The sequence below is a fragment of the Glossina fuscipes genome, unplaced genomic scaffold (assembly GCF_014805625.2).
Source record: "Glossina fuscipes isolate IAEA_lab_2018 unplaced genomic scaffold, Yale_Gfus_2 3, whole genome shotgun sequence".
NCBI lineage: Eukaryota > Metazoa > Arthropoda > Insecta > Diptera > Glossinidae > Glossina > Glossina fuscipes.
In genome coordinates, this window is record NW_023998417.1 from 13,316,326 (window position 1) to 13,334,090 (window position 17,765).

At 34.5% G+C, this 17,765-nt stretch overlaps 1 long non-coding RNA gene across 1 annotated transcript in view; it reads left to right on the forward strand.

The window, feature by feature from the left end:
• Positions 1 to 17,765, forward strand: part of LOC119635148 — a 63,365-nt gene that overhangs the window by 24,642 nt on the left and 20,958 nt on the right. The gene's annotated exons all lie outside the window — the stretch shown is intronic.

A 17,765-nucleotide genomic window follows, 5' to 3' on the forward strand; every position in this document is an offset into this window, starting at 1 on the left:
AACAATTCTGCCTGCAAATATTCAAATGTTTATTAAACCGCATGATAGACAAAAGGAATATATTGTGAAATCAATTAATTTTCAAGTGATATTAAATAAATTGTTTTGTGGGCAGAATTGTTGCTTGAAACGGACACAAATGCATGCATGCATACTGTCAGTTATATTTAATCGAAAATTATCCATCTTAGTTTAAAAAAGAAATCCCTTTAATTATTCTTCTCATCTCTACTTTTACTTTCGTCTCTCTTTCCCAGAGCGATTTTATTTAGTTAGTTCTGTTAGATATTTTACCTCAATACACCTTCAATGCCAAAAACTATATACGTCGCTAATATACCATAAAATTGAGATAATATCGTTGTAGAGATGCAAAAAGTGGAACATCCTTTCTATATAAGGTAAGCTTTTCCATTTAAAGTGAATACTTGGAAATAGCATAAATCTTTATCGTGGAGATTTCGTTAAATATTCGTAAGCATTATTCTCTTTTATTTCTCCTATATTAATATACGATTTTTTCCATTATTAATTGTCCACTTGTCCAATGGCTTCCATAACGAATACATTTTTATACAACAGTCGCTATACGCTATATGAATCAGCTTACTGGACTAGGCGAGAAATCGCATGAATAGATTCAGAGCATAACAGCAATTATTCATCTAAGCTACTTCGTAAGGAGATGTCTTGTGCCCTGGGCTCGCTGGATGGCATGTTGAAGTGAGATGGCAGATAATTATATACCGTATTGCATACTTTTGCAAAATTTTTCTAGATACTAAAAGACTTCACGATTTTCATAACTCTCGCACCCAAAAGCTTAGTGAAAATCGTTTCTACTTTTTCTTGCCCCCTTTTTTGTGCTTCTTAATATTGTCCCCGCCTCAGTCCAACAACACTTGTTAGCATTCGTTCTTTAGAAGACATTCAATGAACCGTCCTCGAGACGATTAAGGCGGACTTTAATCATTTTCATCCAGAGAGATTGTAAACAAAATTTTTTCATACATCTCAGTGAGTCTGAAGCTAACTGAGAATAACACTTAAGTGCTTTTTTTTTTTGTAAGTGATTTAATATTTCCTTGCCTTTGTCAGGTCACAACCGACTAAAATCTTAATGAGCAGGCGATAACGATAATGAAATTACATGCACTTATTTTTGTTATATGTCAAGAGACTGTCTGACATTTTAACACTTTTAGTTCATATATAAAACTCAACTTTTACACACTTACACTAGCCTTAAGGTTGCAAAACAATTTAACAAAGAACATGTCAATCAATCCCAACTTGAACTCTCTGACAAATCTTTTAAAATAAATAAATAAAACTTTTTACGGACGAAAACACGAACGTCTGTGTATGTAATAATATTAAATAAATTGTCGTTTTAAGAAATTGTCAATAAAACAAAATGAAATGAATCTTCAACCTACACATGCACACTGCAGATGATAGTGAACGTCTCTACTCTACGCTTGTTTGCCTGCGTCTCTCCCTACTTGTGAACAGATCAATGTGCCAGTATGTCTTGACGCTGTTAAAATATCACTTGTCGTCCTTTGATATATTGACACGCATTAAAGTGAAAATCCTTTTTAAAATAATTTCAGTAGAATTGAACGAAGCATTTTTAAGCAAAAAGATTACCTTTTGCAAAATATACTAAAAAATAGGCGTAAATAGGCTCAATGGATTCAAAATTTTATACTATATGCCGTAAGAGCAAGCTTGACGCGAACCAGTTAATAAACGTAAATAGCTTTGAAACGAAGACAAAGCATTAAAATGCAAAAGCTTTAAGCGAATTTCAGGCAATCTTTTCATACCTATTAGGCGCACTGGCAAGGAACTTGGGCGAGACCGATTTGTTTTGTCATAACATCGAAACTTTCTACCTCAGATGACGCTGACGCGCAGGGCAGAACACATTTCAATTACATTCACTGCCCTCCGCAGTTGCATAGAAGATGTAAGAAAAGCCCTCATTTCATTTCACTCAAGCTCTCCTTCATATATGGTCTATGGCGTGGTAAAGAAACGAGCTCCATGTCCGTCATAGTTACAAAGTCCTACTTAAAGTATACCCCCACCTACTCAGTCGATCCGGCCGTCTGTCCGCAAAAGACATTTTTTAGTGCAAAAAGTACGTCGTGCTTTGATTGCACTTCAGCAAAACAAATGGAATTTACCTTAAAAGAAATGAAGCAAATTCCCAACAATGTTTCATGACGTAATTTGTCAATCATTTAAATACTTTACACAAAGCAGTTGAACGCTCCGAAACGTACTGGGATTTTTTTCAAACGTGTCCACAAACATGGAGAAATATTTCATAATAATAGAAAATTTTGTCAAAGCAAAAAAAATTGAAAATTTATCGTCTTCTTGAAAATTGTAAATAAATTTTCATTTTTTTTTTTTTTGTGAAAATATCCTAAGGATAAATCAATCTCCGTGTGCTGCAAAAAAGAACAACAATAATACTGTATTCACTAGTAAGCTCGTACTTTCTTGTATATTTGGCTGTGTACACATAATACGGTAATAGTAAGAACACAAAAAAAAAAAAAAAAAAAACAAAAAAAAGGAAAAAAAGTGTGCTTTACACAATCAAATCCGTCTACATTCTCGCTCGCTCATATTGCGTTCATATGGAAATGTATTTTTGTACGTCCATGTACGTGTGTAAGAGGAGTTAAATATAATCTATAAATCGCATGCTAACGCTATGCTTACACAATACTTTTTACTTATAATACGCTTCGTTACAGCTGCACACACTATTATAATAGTTTCATATGGAGTTAACATGGCATCCTTACAACTCCAGCTACTCATGAGCATGTACACAAATACCTTAACGTACTACGTATACTATAGTCTATGTTTTCCTACACACTTGTATCGCTGCAAAATCTGTTTGCTATTTAAGTAAAGTTTAAAAAGTTTATTGGCTTTGTGCGAATTTTGAATGCACAAGTTTGGGGCCAACGGACCTTGCTGCTGAATACGGTTAGTGAAAACTATGCGAGTCATAACCGCGTAAATAATACAAGAATAAAATTTGTATATTTTCCGACTCTTGGTTTTCCATTAACAGATCTTAATATCGAAGCTTCTCTTTAATACTTCCTGTCTTCGATGAAGATGGGCCGCAAATATACATTAGATTAAAAGTTTCCCTAATACCAGCCACAAAGACGTCATGTCTATGTATACACTTTATATATATATTTCCCAAAAATAACTAGCCAGGCGATTATATGATTGCCCTATAAAAATATTACTGATCAAAATATTGCGTAAAGTACTTTACATCTCTCGAAAACTACGTTTCTGTTAGAGTCCTTCTGGTATTGCCTCGTTGTGTGCAGCACGCAGAACGCAAATGACTTTATTCTTTTCCTTGCGCCAACACTGAGTTTTGGCATATTTGCAATTCCCCATTTTTGTTTTACTGGCACTGAACGCATATTCAGTGCATGCTTACCCGATGTGAAACGCTTTGTAGTTAATAAATAAGTCTAATAAGGATAGCGCAACTAGAAGTAGGGAAACAAGCAAATAAATACTTTTACAGGGCAAAAGATTAATTGATGCAAATTAAACAGTGCAGCTACTGCCACGGCGTTCGGTATAAAGATGTTTCGCGAGAACCATTTGTTTTAAATTTTGAAACACTACGTAGTACATTAAAAACGACAAAGTGACGTACTCGGCGGCTCTACTGTTAAATTATTTGCAGACACAATATACCAAACAATATTGCCAGATAATTAGAAGATTCCATATCGGCAGTGAAGTCCGAATGTCTGGACTTGTGCTGGCTATTGGGTCGCTTCCTTAGTGATTGTACATATATATGTATTGAACTCGCGCTCAGAAAAGCGTTTCTATTCGATATACTCGATGTTTGGAAAGGTAAGCATTTTTTCTGAAAAACCCCAACGTATATGCTTGCAATGCGACTATGTACACTCGCGACGCACTCGCAAGAATTAATTAACAATTATTTCATTTTAAATCGAATCGCACCACGATTTTTTGCTGCCCACGAAATACTTATCGAAAATAATATAATATAATATAACATAATAGCACTGTAGTTGTGACATACTGTGCGGATATACACGAGGCGGAAATAAAGCCCGTGTAAGGTGCTCTATGTAACATCCGTAAACTTATCCTCTGCGTGTCTATCACTAAAATGATTAATATAAATGCAAGCTTTGCTCCAAATGTTATTTTTTCGTTTATTTTATTGATTGTTTTTACAGTTTTTTCGTTATAGTTCCCTTGTTGCCAGCATTACTATACACAATTTGTATTCCAGTTCACGTTTAATTGCAATTGTTTCTCTTAGAGCAATACGAAATTTATTCAGTTACGTGCACAGTCATAAAACAATAGAATTTGCTTCTTTTTTCCCACTCTTAACTGGTACTTAAAAGAGGACCAACTCTGTCCGATACGTGGGTGTACGTTGTGCAAACAATTGGCTCTTCTAACACACATACCATATATACATGGCACCCGGCTGAAAAAGTACAGAGTACAGTTTTGCTAAATGCCAGAGACATTTCATAATCGATCTCTAAAGTTTTCGAGTGGATGCAGTGGAAATCCATGCAACGAAATTATACGACCTTGAACGAAAATTTATTAAAGATCTAGATTATCTTGAAAGTTTGTTTCAAAAATATAATTCATTGTACGTATCTGGAAAGAGAGGTGGGAGAGCGGTGGCCTTTGCATGGACATACAAAGAAAGTAAGTGAAAAGAACAGAACCCTACTCTAGACCTTAAAAAATCTGTGTTCTTGATCCGAAAGATACTTTATTCAAAGTGAAAGGCCGTTAAAATAGATCGCTTGCTTACAAAAAAAAAAAAAAAATTACTTTTTTGCATTCATTGCTTAAATAGTTATTAGTATAAAGTGCGAGTTAAGACTTAAGAAAATGCATATATATTTTTTTTAATTTTCTCTCCTTAAGTTGAAATCTTATAGGACTAACTGTTCTTTGCTACAACTTCTTTAACATTAATTTCATTTTTAACTTCTACATTTGTTTCTATTGCATTTCGTACTTGGATTCGTTTCTATTGCGTATCCCTTTGGAAATGTTACAATTCATTGGCAATTGACTGAGAGCTAAATAATTGCTTACCCAGTAGAGACGCAGACACTTACATGTACATCCATAAAATAGGAAAATAACTACAAAGGCAATGAGAAGCCTTCTAATTTAGTTTTAATCCCAATTTGCATAGATATACGTTTTCAACAATTACGCCGAAGCAACTTTTCAGTCTACATAGGCAGACATCCTAGCATTTACAAGCAATACATATATGCACTTAGGCATGTGTTGAAACACAATACAGAGATTGTAACTGTTAAGCATAAAATATACATTTTATATATATATATATATACGTATATATATAGATATATAAGTATTGTACTCTAAACACTGAATACTGAATAATTATGTATATGTTTGTAATTATAATACGAATGCAATACTCATTAGATACTAAATGCAATTACTGCTCTTGTTGTTGTTATTATTATTATTATAACAACTATAACATTGTTATTCGAAATCCCGTTGGTAAGATTTACCTACATATTGGAAATATTCGAAATGACTAAAGATGTAGGGAAGCAGTAAAAGTCTTTGTTGTAATCGTTAAATCGTGTCTTTAAAGATTTTACTCAAAGCCATTAAAATAAGCGAAACGGTTTGCAATAAAAGCATTTCTTTTGAAAAAGAGACATTAAACCAGTAGCTAATGCGTTCGTGATGTTGTGGGTGTTAAGAAAAGCCTAGAAGGATTCATTTGATGCGTTACCTAGAAGAGAATTCATATTTACTATCGCCTTAAAAGTTATTTTAATGCTATGCTAAACAGGGAATTGTGCAACGATTATGTTGCACATGAAAACATTTATTACTGAAGAAAACTTGTGAAAATCAAAGCCGAGTATTTATTCCACTTAAACCTTTCACATTACTGTTACGTTTCGTCATTGGATTAAGTAAGCACTCGACAAGGATTTTTGTATCGTATATATATTATACGAATAGGTGGCACAAAGATGCGAACAAAGGCCTTAAAACTCGTTCGAACAGCAATACTCTGGGAAAGAATTTATCATACGACGACCGAAAATCTGTTTATTGCCTTTTGCAGACTGCTTGTACACAATAACCACTTTGAAATGATCTAAACCTTTGTTATGACCCGGTCGAAGCAACGTGTAGTGTCCAACAAAAATAACAACAGTTTAGTAAAGGTGAAGTGGCAGCAGATCTTAAGGAAGATTAATGTAAAGCTGAGCTGCTATTGGGGATAGGATGCTTACACTTGCAAGGCATGTTACGTTTTCTCTGTTCTCCGGCAAAATTTTCAATTGGCATTTCATTAATAGTCACAACCACAATCACAATCACAATCGCATCTAACATAAAAACTAAAAGAGAAATCACTAAAGCTAAATATACTTTGAAACTGATAACCAATGGATACATACGCATATACAAGTATAAATATTACTGCAAAATATATTGTATATACACTATTGGCAAACAGACATGCACATTTACAAACAATAAACAGGAAAATTCTGCATGTTATGAAATATTCATTAAACTTCTGCAGTTCATTAAATGATAAGCAGTTGGTTTTTCTTTTCTTTTCTTTTCTTTTCTTTTCTTTTTCGTTTACTTTTATTAAAATTTTTCAGTTTTTATTTTTGGCAAAAACTCAAACGAAATGTAAACGAATGTTGGAAAAAGTCTGAAGAAAAGGCACAATATAAAAGAATGAATTGAGAGAGAGAGAGAGAGAGAAGAAAATGTTTTCGTCTCTATTGACTTTGGCAGAATTTCATGATGTTTTAACCTAAATGAACAAACGAATGCTTGGATAAATGGATGGATGAGTAAATGGATACACAAATATATACAGGATGATTGTGTGCCTATTAAACTATCTTCATCTGCGGTCGGTCGGACTGACAGACAGGCTAACTGACTAACTGACTAACTGAGATTTGCAATGATTGAATGACTTCATATTTTGTGGGCCATTATTCGTTGATGGCCAAATTTTGCCAACTCAATTTCTTTATATGAAAATTTTAGAAGCATCTTTTACGTTTCCTTTCTTTTTTTTTTTTTCCAAGAAAGAGTGCATTTATAAAACAAGAAGATACATACATTGTGCCCTGTGTATTGAAAAAAAAAAAAAAAAATTATTGCGTAACGATATTGAAGCGTTTGTATTTACGCTTCATTGGTAAAACACAAATAATGAAAATTTATCGAAAAAGAAAATAATTACAGCTTTATCTTATTCCTCTGCAATAGCTTTCGCAGAGATTACATTCAACCTAAAAGATAAATATACTCTTGTGTATAGTTTTGACTATAAAACGTGAAGCAATTCAAGGCCCAACTTTAAAATCGTTCGCTCTCTGAGAAAAAACACCGAAGAAGAAATTCGTTTTTTCAACCGGAATAGATCTCTACAAATATTCCAAATAAACACCGACTTTGGGCATTTGAGTTTTCATTGAAAAGGAAGCATTGATTAGTTTCCATTTCTTGGTGAATGTCACGCATTCACGGCCTAAAAACAGTAGTATTGTGGAAAATGATGCCTTCAGTTGTGCACTTCCGTGCATTTGAAATTTATTCGATGCGACCAAATATACCGTAACCACTTCTTCTGAGCAGGGTACTGGCGCCGGCTTTTTCTCTAACCGGTTAAGTCTGCTATTCAGCCGATTAGCCAACTAGCCATACTAGCCCAATTAGCAAAAAATGCTGCAGCGATGCAAAAGGTATAAGTGCAGAAACCGGTAAAGCATGATTTCAATTTTCATTATTCACTATAACATTTCACACATAAACCAATCAATTTTCCATCAAATTACTCTAACTAAACCTGATTTACCTTACTATCTATCATTTGGTTTCTCACTAGTCCAAGCGTAAGACCACTTTTTAAGCCTTTTATCAAATATAAAGGCTATCGAGCACAGCATGCAAACGCTTCTAGCATCTTCAGTAATTTGTTCCATCGGAAACTGATGCAATCCCAAACGGACATGCCGAATAGTCAAGCGGCAGTAATTGTAGGACATAGTTTTAAGAGGTGTGCGTAGAAGCCGATTTCACACATAACATAAGCATAACAAGACTTTTCTCCTCCTCCTATCTTCTTTCCATTTGCGCCTTTCAACACTCATACGACAAAATAAAGGCGTACTGTCGTCAGCAGCTAAGTCGACTTACAATCATTTCAATCAAGTCAATTAGAAATAAATTCATACGTCGTGGAGGACCTTCTAAGCATTTTTGTGCATTGCGAACGAATTTACTTAAAAAACTCCGAGCTCCGAACATCCTGTGACGATAGGTGAAAAAGACGACAACAAGCAAATTGTTTTCATTTAATTTCAAGGAAATTTATGGAGAAAAGAAACGTCACGATACAAAGCGTACAACAAGAGACATAAAAAGTTGAAAATCTGCCCGAACTTGTTAAGCAATTGTCATTTGAAAGGAACATAAATTTCAACCGGTGCATACGTACGAGCAATCCGTTTACTTACACTTACACTTACACTTACTTTATCTAAGGTAGACTTACAACTGAGTTCGTTACATACATCTCTATATTTGTATTATACACATATAGTACATGTCTCTTTCATTCCCTATCTGGTGTTTGATGTTAAGGTAAAAGTTGTGTTAAATTTTCATGATTTTGATTGTAGTTTGCATAAACTTTACTAAGCACACTTGCATGCATATGTGAATAGTTTCTGTTTACCTCTGCTGCAGGCAACACAAAAATACAAGAAGAGCACAAAATTTTTTGGCCAAATTATGTGGTATTTTGCAGCATTTGAAAATTGTACACATGACCCTTTCCTTTTTCTCCCTATCCCCACCACTTTTCTTTCTCTTTCTATCCCCTTCCCTTTCTAAATCATTCTCCGTTCGTCTCTCCTATTGGCAAACAGATCGTGTTGTTGGCTTTTTGTTTTGTTGCCCAAAGTAATGTTCGTATACGCGTATGCACGTAAAACAACTACTGCTTAGCAAAGAGTTACGAATTTAGTTTGCTTTAATATATGTATTCCAACTTACTTTGTTTTTACTAGTAACTTTCCGAAGCATCGATTTAAAAATTTAAATCGACGAGACCTAATCTTTTGGTTATTCGAGTCACAGGTAAACCAACCGACGATTACTCCGGCCTTTCATTATCAAACAAAGATATGTTTGAAATAATGTTTTCATTTCGGCAGTGAATCCCGCGTAACCTTCTTTAAGTTTACGTAGGTCAAGCTTTTTCTGTTTTTTTTCCCCAACATGGCTATGCTAAGTGGGTATCTATCTACACTAATCAACAGTATGTGTACTTCGCGGGATGTCTGGTGATGGTACACATCTTCAATCGCTGGATGCTTATCAGCCATGTATTCTGGATTGGCGTGAAAAGCGGAATCGATTCGACGACTATATTTCGTCCTCTTGATTGAAGTTCCGATAAGAATCTCAAATTTCGTCCGTCAAAAGTCTACATACAACTGACAGCAAAAAATATAGAGGACACTCTTGTCCTTTGCCTATTACATAAGACGATGACGTGTATGTTGTTTCAAATGGAAATGGAATTTTCATACATGACATGAAACATGAAATGATTTGGATTTTGATATAAAACATATTTGCTTTAATGCCCATTGCTTTAATGTTACTTTCGCGCACAAAGCCAATTTGAGGAAGAAAAAAAAAAAAAGAAAAAAATACATCTTAAATAATATTGTGAAATACTACTACTAAATAATGTTGACACAGGTACATATAGCGTAACAAAAAAAGAGAGCAGCAATACGTCTTTGGTAGCGATGTAGCGAAGAAGTAAATCAAACGTTAGTAGTGCCAAAAAATAAAATAAAAAAAGTCGCTCTTACTTGGCAAAAATACCCTTCTTAAGTAACATATTCTACTTTCATATCCTTTTGCGCTCACGTTTCCTATCTCTGGCTCCCTACATGGAGGAATATAAGTGAGGATGTGGTATATTTCGCTTATGATATGCAACCTCAAACAACCATGCACAGCTCAAATAATAGGGTACCTGGAGAACGCTTCCAGTTGTATAATATTTTAAAGTCTTCATATCTGCCCTTGTGTAACGCTATATATGAAGTTGAGAATATATTTGTGCGTTTTGTTTTTTCTTTTTTTTTTTTTCATCTTGCTGCTCATCGCTTAGCTTTGGTCTGTTCGGTAGTAAGTTTTTTGACAATTTCTTCTTTTTTTTTTTTTTTTGTTTTTCCCTTCAACCTTGCAAAACTAAAAAGTGTGAAAATGAGATAATGTATGAACACGTATATGCATGCGTCTCTGTGTGCATAACTTTGTCACAGAATTTGGCTTAAAATATGTTACCTGTAATATGTGTACATATGTGTATGCGTGTTGTGTAATATGAAAATTTTGAAACGAAATATTAACAAAATAGAAGAAAAGGCACTTACGTTACATATACGATATACTCAGTCAGTCAGTCAGTCAGTCCTAACATAACATGTACATATAACATATATATATACACATATATATATATATATATATATATATATACGTTCCTTTCGTTACATGGTAATGGAGTGGAAAGTTACGACTTTACATATATAAAACAATGGAATATCCTCTACTTACCCGTAAAAAACAGTAAAACAAATAAGCACAATCACACGCACCCTCATGATCATATTCATCCATATTTAAATATAAAGTGTGAAAATATTTTTATTTGCTTTCTTTTTTTCTTTTTGTTGTGTACGCCTCATTTTTTTCAACTTAGTGGCAGGCAGGCATTGCATAATAATTTCTTTATCACAATTTATAATAGTTTTGTCTACTTATTCACATTGTTTTCATGTTTTGTACCGCTTACAAATAAATGGAGGGCACATTAACACTATTATTGCGTTTGGAACTTGTCGCATGCTAAAGCCCGACCTAAACTCATAAATATGATAGAACCTGAGAGAATCCTCGCTAGATAGTTTTTCAATATTCAATATTGAAGGTATTCCATGCAAAGCAAAATTGTTAAAAATGTCCATGACGAACGGGTCAATACGTTGCCAGACGGGTAAAATTCAACCAAATCGTTGCACGTTGCTTTTAAAGTGAGGTGCAAGCTACACGCAATTGTACGAGCAAATAATGGCGCATTTTTTGCATTGAAAACACTAGCGCAACAATGTAGGCGTTTTTAAAATATACATGGAACCAGCAATAACTATATAGAATATTGTTAAGGCGTTTGCCAAGCATGCTGCTTAGCTTAAATTTCCCTTCCATAGAGTAGGCTCTACAGATAATACATGTAGGGGTAGATAAGTGTAATTAAGCATCTCCAGGCTAAAGTCAAGTTGAAACTCTGAACCGTCTATAGAAAGTATATGCAAATTTGGGAAATGGGTTTAGAAATTTCTACAACAGCTGCTATCTACACTATAAGTGCAACTGAGTACCATCTTTTAAGTAGATAGGTGCCTGCTGTTGAGAGAACGAAGTGTTTTTTCTTGAAAGTTTGTTTGCATATGGTCTTGAGCGATTGGTGCAAGGTTTCCCCGCTTTAAAGAATTGCTCCAACTAGAACTTAAGCCTTCCATTTTAATCCACAATGTTATATAGTGCAACAATTACAGTAAAATGAATCACTATGATTTCTAGAAATCGAAAAAATATATATAGTTAAGAAGCATACATGCTTCTATATGGAACTGTAGCTAAATAAAATTTACGTGAAAACAATCTAAGCCAGGGACAAATGTCGTTTTTGAAGAAGTTCGCTTTAAAAGGAGTGATTTTAGTAAGAGGAATCGACAAATACTAATGCTTTTGACAGATGCCATTCATTGGACAATTGTAAGTCGCTGTTGTGACCTTCAACGAAAGCGAAATCTATGAGAGCATAGAGTGAAATCAATGTTCGTTACATTTCGCATTTGTCTCTTTCCCGATTTCATGTTTTTGCCATCATCTCCCAAATATGTATTTATAACAGTTGCTTTAGTAAATAAAACTCGCATATGTATGTTGAGCAACTTTTTTCTCCTCTCATTTATTCATCGTACTCTGTAAAAATATTTACCAAAAAAAAAAAAAAAGTATTAATGTTTTTTTTTCGCTTGTTTGTGCTACACGAGTTGATTTATGCTTCTGTCTTCAAAACGTGCTTAATCATATTAGAGTGCCAGGTAACATCACGCATACGCCATACACACCAACTGCTCCCTGTGACTCGTAACCCAAGCGTGATTATTTTTATTTTTTTTATATTTTTTTTTTTTTATATATAGTTTGCAGAGATAATATATTTTCTTTATGGAAGAAAAAGTCATTAATTGACAATAAATTATAAAGAAATATATGAACTGGCTTCCATTTGACAAGAAACAAAATATATACATATATATATATATATATATAGACAAGTGCGTGCGACAAGTTACTATTCGTAGTAACTTTTATGTTCGATGCCAAACCGAGAGATGTAAAGCATTTGTACTCGTTCGGTAATAATCACCGAGACGATATCTTTTATAATTCTTTGTGCATTTCCCCGCTCATCGCCTATCTTTGGAAGTTTTTCACTAGCAAGCTTGCTGGCAGTCCATTAATGCAAACATTTGCCAGAATCATTTCAAGATTCAGTCGAATAGTGGCCTTAGTTAATCCGTCTTCATTGCATGCTTTATGCTTCATATGCTTTATGGGCATATATTAGACAATTGCTTATCTCTTCTGCTGCATAAATTTCCTTTATGCTCCCATTAACAATAGTATGTGTTTTTGTTTTTTTTGTTTTTTTTTGTGATTCCGCGTACGATTGTTAATTAATTAAACATTTAATTGTTTGTTTGTTGCTATCATTACGCATGTTAAACCGTTCACAGTATAATATAACAAATTTTATATAATTTAAGTGGGTAATGATTCCTATTGTTATCGGTATCAGTTTTATTGCTGCCGTTGTTATTATTATTGCGCTATACCGATATCATTATAAACATACATTATTTTTTTTTTTATTTTTTTTATTTTTTTTAATGTGTTTCACTTGAAAGTATGTGTGCTGTGCGTAGGTGTTTTTTCACAATACACAAAACAAGCAGCGTACAAATGACAACAAATAAAACGAAATAAACAATTGCTCGCAATAAATTGTACAAATAAATACATACATAAAAATCCATGTTGTGTATTATAAGCATGATGCAAGTGAGGGAATTTCTCGCAATTATCGCACAATGAAATAAACACGAGAACAAATAAAGTGTGAATTATTTTTGCAAATTATTATTGTATTGATGATTGTATTGATGCTATACAAAACATGTATTCGTTCAATCATCGAATCCCGAGTACATTCTCAACATCGTTTCGGTTCTTCCCCCCACCCCCTTACCCACTTAGGTTACAAATAGTTACAGGTTTAGGGCGTAGGCTATATGATAAATGAAAAATGAATTGCAAAAGCACTTTCCATTCCAGGCCAATACTTAGTTGTAGGCTGTGAAAGAAACCTTAGTAACGATAAGTAGGAAGATAGAATAACTGAAATGAAAATTCCATGAAGAGCTTCTTGCTTCACTTTTTTCGCTCTTATGTTAAAAATACGCATAAGCATTAAAAATCATACAAGAGTTAATCGTGCAAATACTTTATTTCGGAAAATACGCAAGAGCTACTTGAGTTTTACAATTCTACACAAGCATAAGTTCATCGCCAACCTGCGAAGCCTTACCGCCTTGATCTCAATCAAGTCACAAGAAAAGCGAATTTCTTTTATAATTTTGGCTCATTTTCACAACGCAGTTAACGAATGACGGAACGTTTTCTTCACTTTCAAACGCGCCATAGCACAGCTTCAGCGAGGAGAAATCTCAGCCTGTTTCGAACAATGACACGACGCTTTTCACTAAGCCGTCATATTCCCCATAAAAGATACACAAACAAACAAACAAGTAAGCGGTGGGTAAGAAAAATGGAAAGGTCTACCCAACTGTCTGTCTGTCTGTCTGTCCATTTATTATCTATCATGGAGAGTTTTTAACTTGAATGCTAGGTCTAAGTTTACACATGGTTTTGATTGATGGCCGCAACTCCATTTTGCAGATGGGCGAGAAAGGCTTACACGGCCGCGAAGGAGTACGTAAAAGTTACATCTATAAGTAGACTGACGGCAATAATTTCTAGCGCCGTCTAATAAGCCCGTATAAAAGTCCTCTTATCTTACTTTCGCAATTTTTCTATACGAAGGATACTTTCTTAGTTGTTCACTTTTCACGACTGGAATGGAAATCAAAAGTTTCAAAGCTGTTTGCTTATTAATAATTTCACTTAGCAAATCTTTAAGCAAAATGTTAGATTGATTTTCAATATCAACAAAAACGAGGCAAGTTTCCTTTACCTTTCAGAAGGCAAACACAACCGTACAGACTGATATATGAGGCAGTAGTAGTATTAGTTGTTTAAACGATCCGAGCATCCATTCGAATGCAAACATTTACAGTCCAATAACACTTAATAATAAGGCTATTTGAAAAACTCAAGCACATTTAAATGTGAGTACGTAATCACCTATACTTACATAGCTGAGGACTCGAATACAAGCATAATAATACAATAGCGAGCAGTTCGTTGTACTCTTGTGCTCTGTGTGCAAACAACATCAACATTTCTCAAGTGTTTATGCAGATGCATTTAAGTAAGTTTTTACGTATGTTTGTTTGTTTGTTTGTTTGTTGCTACGTTTTGCATCATACATATATTAAACAGATATACACGTTTATACTTGAATTTGTGTTCGCTAGCTTACTATAATCCAACAACTTGCACGTACGGCATATAAGCATTTTGCCGTTGCTACTACGACTACAAAAAAACTTTGCAAAACATCAGTTGGCATTGCAACCTGTGCAAAACAATGAAGAAGAGGAGAATAAGAAAGAGTACACTAAAAATATTTATTTAAATGCATTTATCATATAAATACATGCATAATGTTCATAAAAAAGAAATATGTTAGAGAGAGAGAGAGAGAGAGAGAGAGAGAGAGTGAGATAGAAAAGACACTCACGTTAGTCCCTTGTTTTACCTTTTGGATTTCGAAAAATTGATTAACTCGAAAATTGTAAATTATTATATAGCAGATGATGATATACAAAGTTAGGTCAAAGTTCAAGCAAAATGGCACGTAATGCGAAACATTTCTAATAAAATTTCGTGCCTTAAATACTTCGAGCGGTTTATTAAAACTATGATCAGGCGAATGAGAACATGCGAGGTGCGGTTAAAGGCAAGAGTTTAAACAAGGGTGTTGTCCGTATGAGATCCTATGCGCGTAGAAGAAGATGCGCTTACCTTTAGTTAGCTCTGCACCGAAAGAGAAAAGAAAGAAATTTTCAGAGACTAAAAGAAACTAACAGAGACTAATGTCATCTTTCGTATTTGTATATTGTTTTTCTTTTCTTTAACTAAGCTCAAGAACGGGAATGTTAAGTGCATTCACACTCACTATTTCGCCTTCAAAGCAATCAGAAAGCAACCAAAAACTTGCTCCTACCTTTTGTGCGTATTGTGAATTGTTTACTGTTCAGCGAGTGCATGCTAGCCTTACTGCAGGCTGTATACGTACTTACTTAACGCTTTGTAGGATGTAGTTAAACTTTCATTTCATTATATAAACACATTACACAGTTAATAATGACATGTAATGTCATTCATTCATTTCCTTTTCATGTGAAAACATATGAAACAGTGAGGCTCAAGAGGAAGGTTTCCCTGCTAACGTAAAACGTAAGGGAAGGGGTGTGATTTTAAACTTGTGGTGCGACCCAGGAAGAATTCATCATCCTCTGTACATCTGTTCGGCTTGTGATGAGAAAACCGATGCATACGCGGCAGACAACGACAGCTTATATTTCGCGCTATATGATTAAACATCGGAATTTAAATTTCAATACATGAACGCCAATATACTAAGGTGCTAAATATTCTGAGGTCTGTCCGTGTTGAAGGTGTGGCTATGAATCTTTCTTCCGGTAAGTGACTTTTTCTTTCAGTCTTTCAACCTTACTCAGTCTTGTCTGCCAATTAGTCCACTAACTAGAACTCTTCAATTCACCAACAAAACTTAAAACAAAGGTACAACTCCTTGGATAAGGTATAAAAACCTAAGCATTATTTATTAGATAGGAAAGTTTTTTGTTGAGATTGTTATCTGACCAACTTCCAGGCTGAGTTTATCGTAAAATTGTCAGTTAACACTGCTTTTGCTCCTTGTACTGATCGCTGTTGCCTTCTGCACTCCCAGACTCTCTGACTGCTGAGGTTCCCTAGTCGCCTAGCGACCCCTTAAAATGCCAATGAGAACAATCTGCGTGGCCTTCGCTTCTAATGACAGTTCACTCGTACCCGGTTTTTAAAACTCACCACCCATTTACGCTTCATACTTGGCACGAATTTTACGGCAACCACACCTTTTATGCTCATAATTGAGGACAAGTCCTTGATACCGGTCGGACCATTACTCTCTCTCTGTTCGCAATTGAAATTAAATTATGTATCGAAAAAAATTATAAATGATTTCTTTATAAACCTTTGCTTTCATAATTTATTTATGCGACCACTGTTGTTATTATTGCTGAATAATTGCAACATAACTAGCAGCTCATAAAATGCTATAAACACAAGTGTTGGCCACAATAGTAATTGCAAAAAAATTAACCGAAATTCAAAAAACGAATCCTATAATTGGTGCGCACCGCACTGCGAATACCTGAACCTTTGCAATCACGTATACAGAAAAGCATCGTCCGCGACTTAACTCGTCTAATGGCAAGGCGGTACAACAGAAGAACGCGCAAATTTAACAAAATCTTGAAAGGATTTAGAGTAAATAACTGCAGAGTGTACTTATCTGCTCGTATATGTTGTGCCTTTCAACTGGCGCACGGGAATTGTGATAAAATTAGTCTATTTTCCTTTCGGTTTTATGGTGCGAATCAAAAAACACACACAAATGTGAATTGTCTGGCCGGCACCTGGTTAACTTTTCATTTAGAAAAGCACAATGGAAAAGAATGAATTCCGAACTCTCTGCAGTCATATTATACTATAACTATAACTATATACGCCGTATGTATATAAGTATATTTATGTGTGTGTGTGTGTTTGTGTGTGTATTGTGGTTTAAATTAACACACACAAACATGACAGTCCGCATAACAAAACACGTGCATTTCTATGCACACGCATGCACACACACGTACAATATGGCATTTGTTGTATGGTTTGCCTTAATGCTGATATTGTGGACATTTCAATTATTACGATTTTGTTACTTTAATAAGTAAAGTTTTTGCCTCTTTTTTGGCTTCGGTGTGTATATAAAATAAAATTTTAATTATTATTTGTTTAGCATTACGAGAAGGAAAAAAAATAATGATTTCATTACATAACAAGCTCGAAAGTTCTATTCACCTTACACGGAGCCACTCATGCCTCGAGCACCTTTAATGCCTATGGAAAATTTCCTTCCATTACGTAATGCAGAGATGCAGAGAGTTTTCAATAGTGGTCCGTGCAAGCTAGTGTTCAGAAAGCGTTGTTCAAGTTAACATCTTTTTCATAGGATCTCTCATATG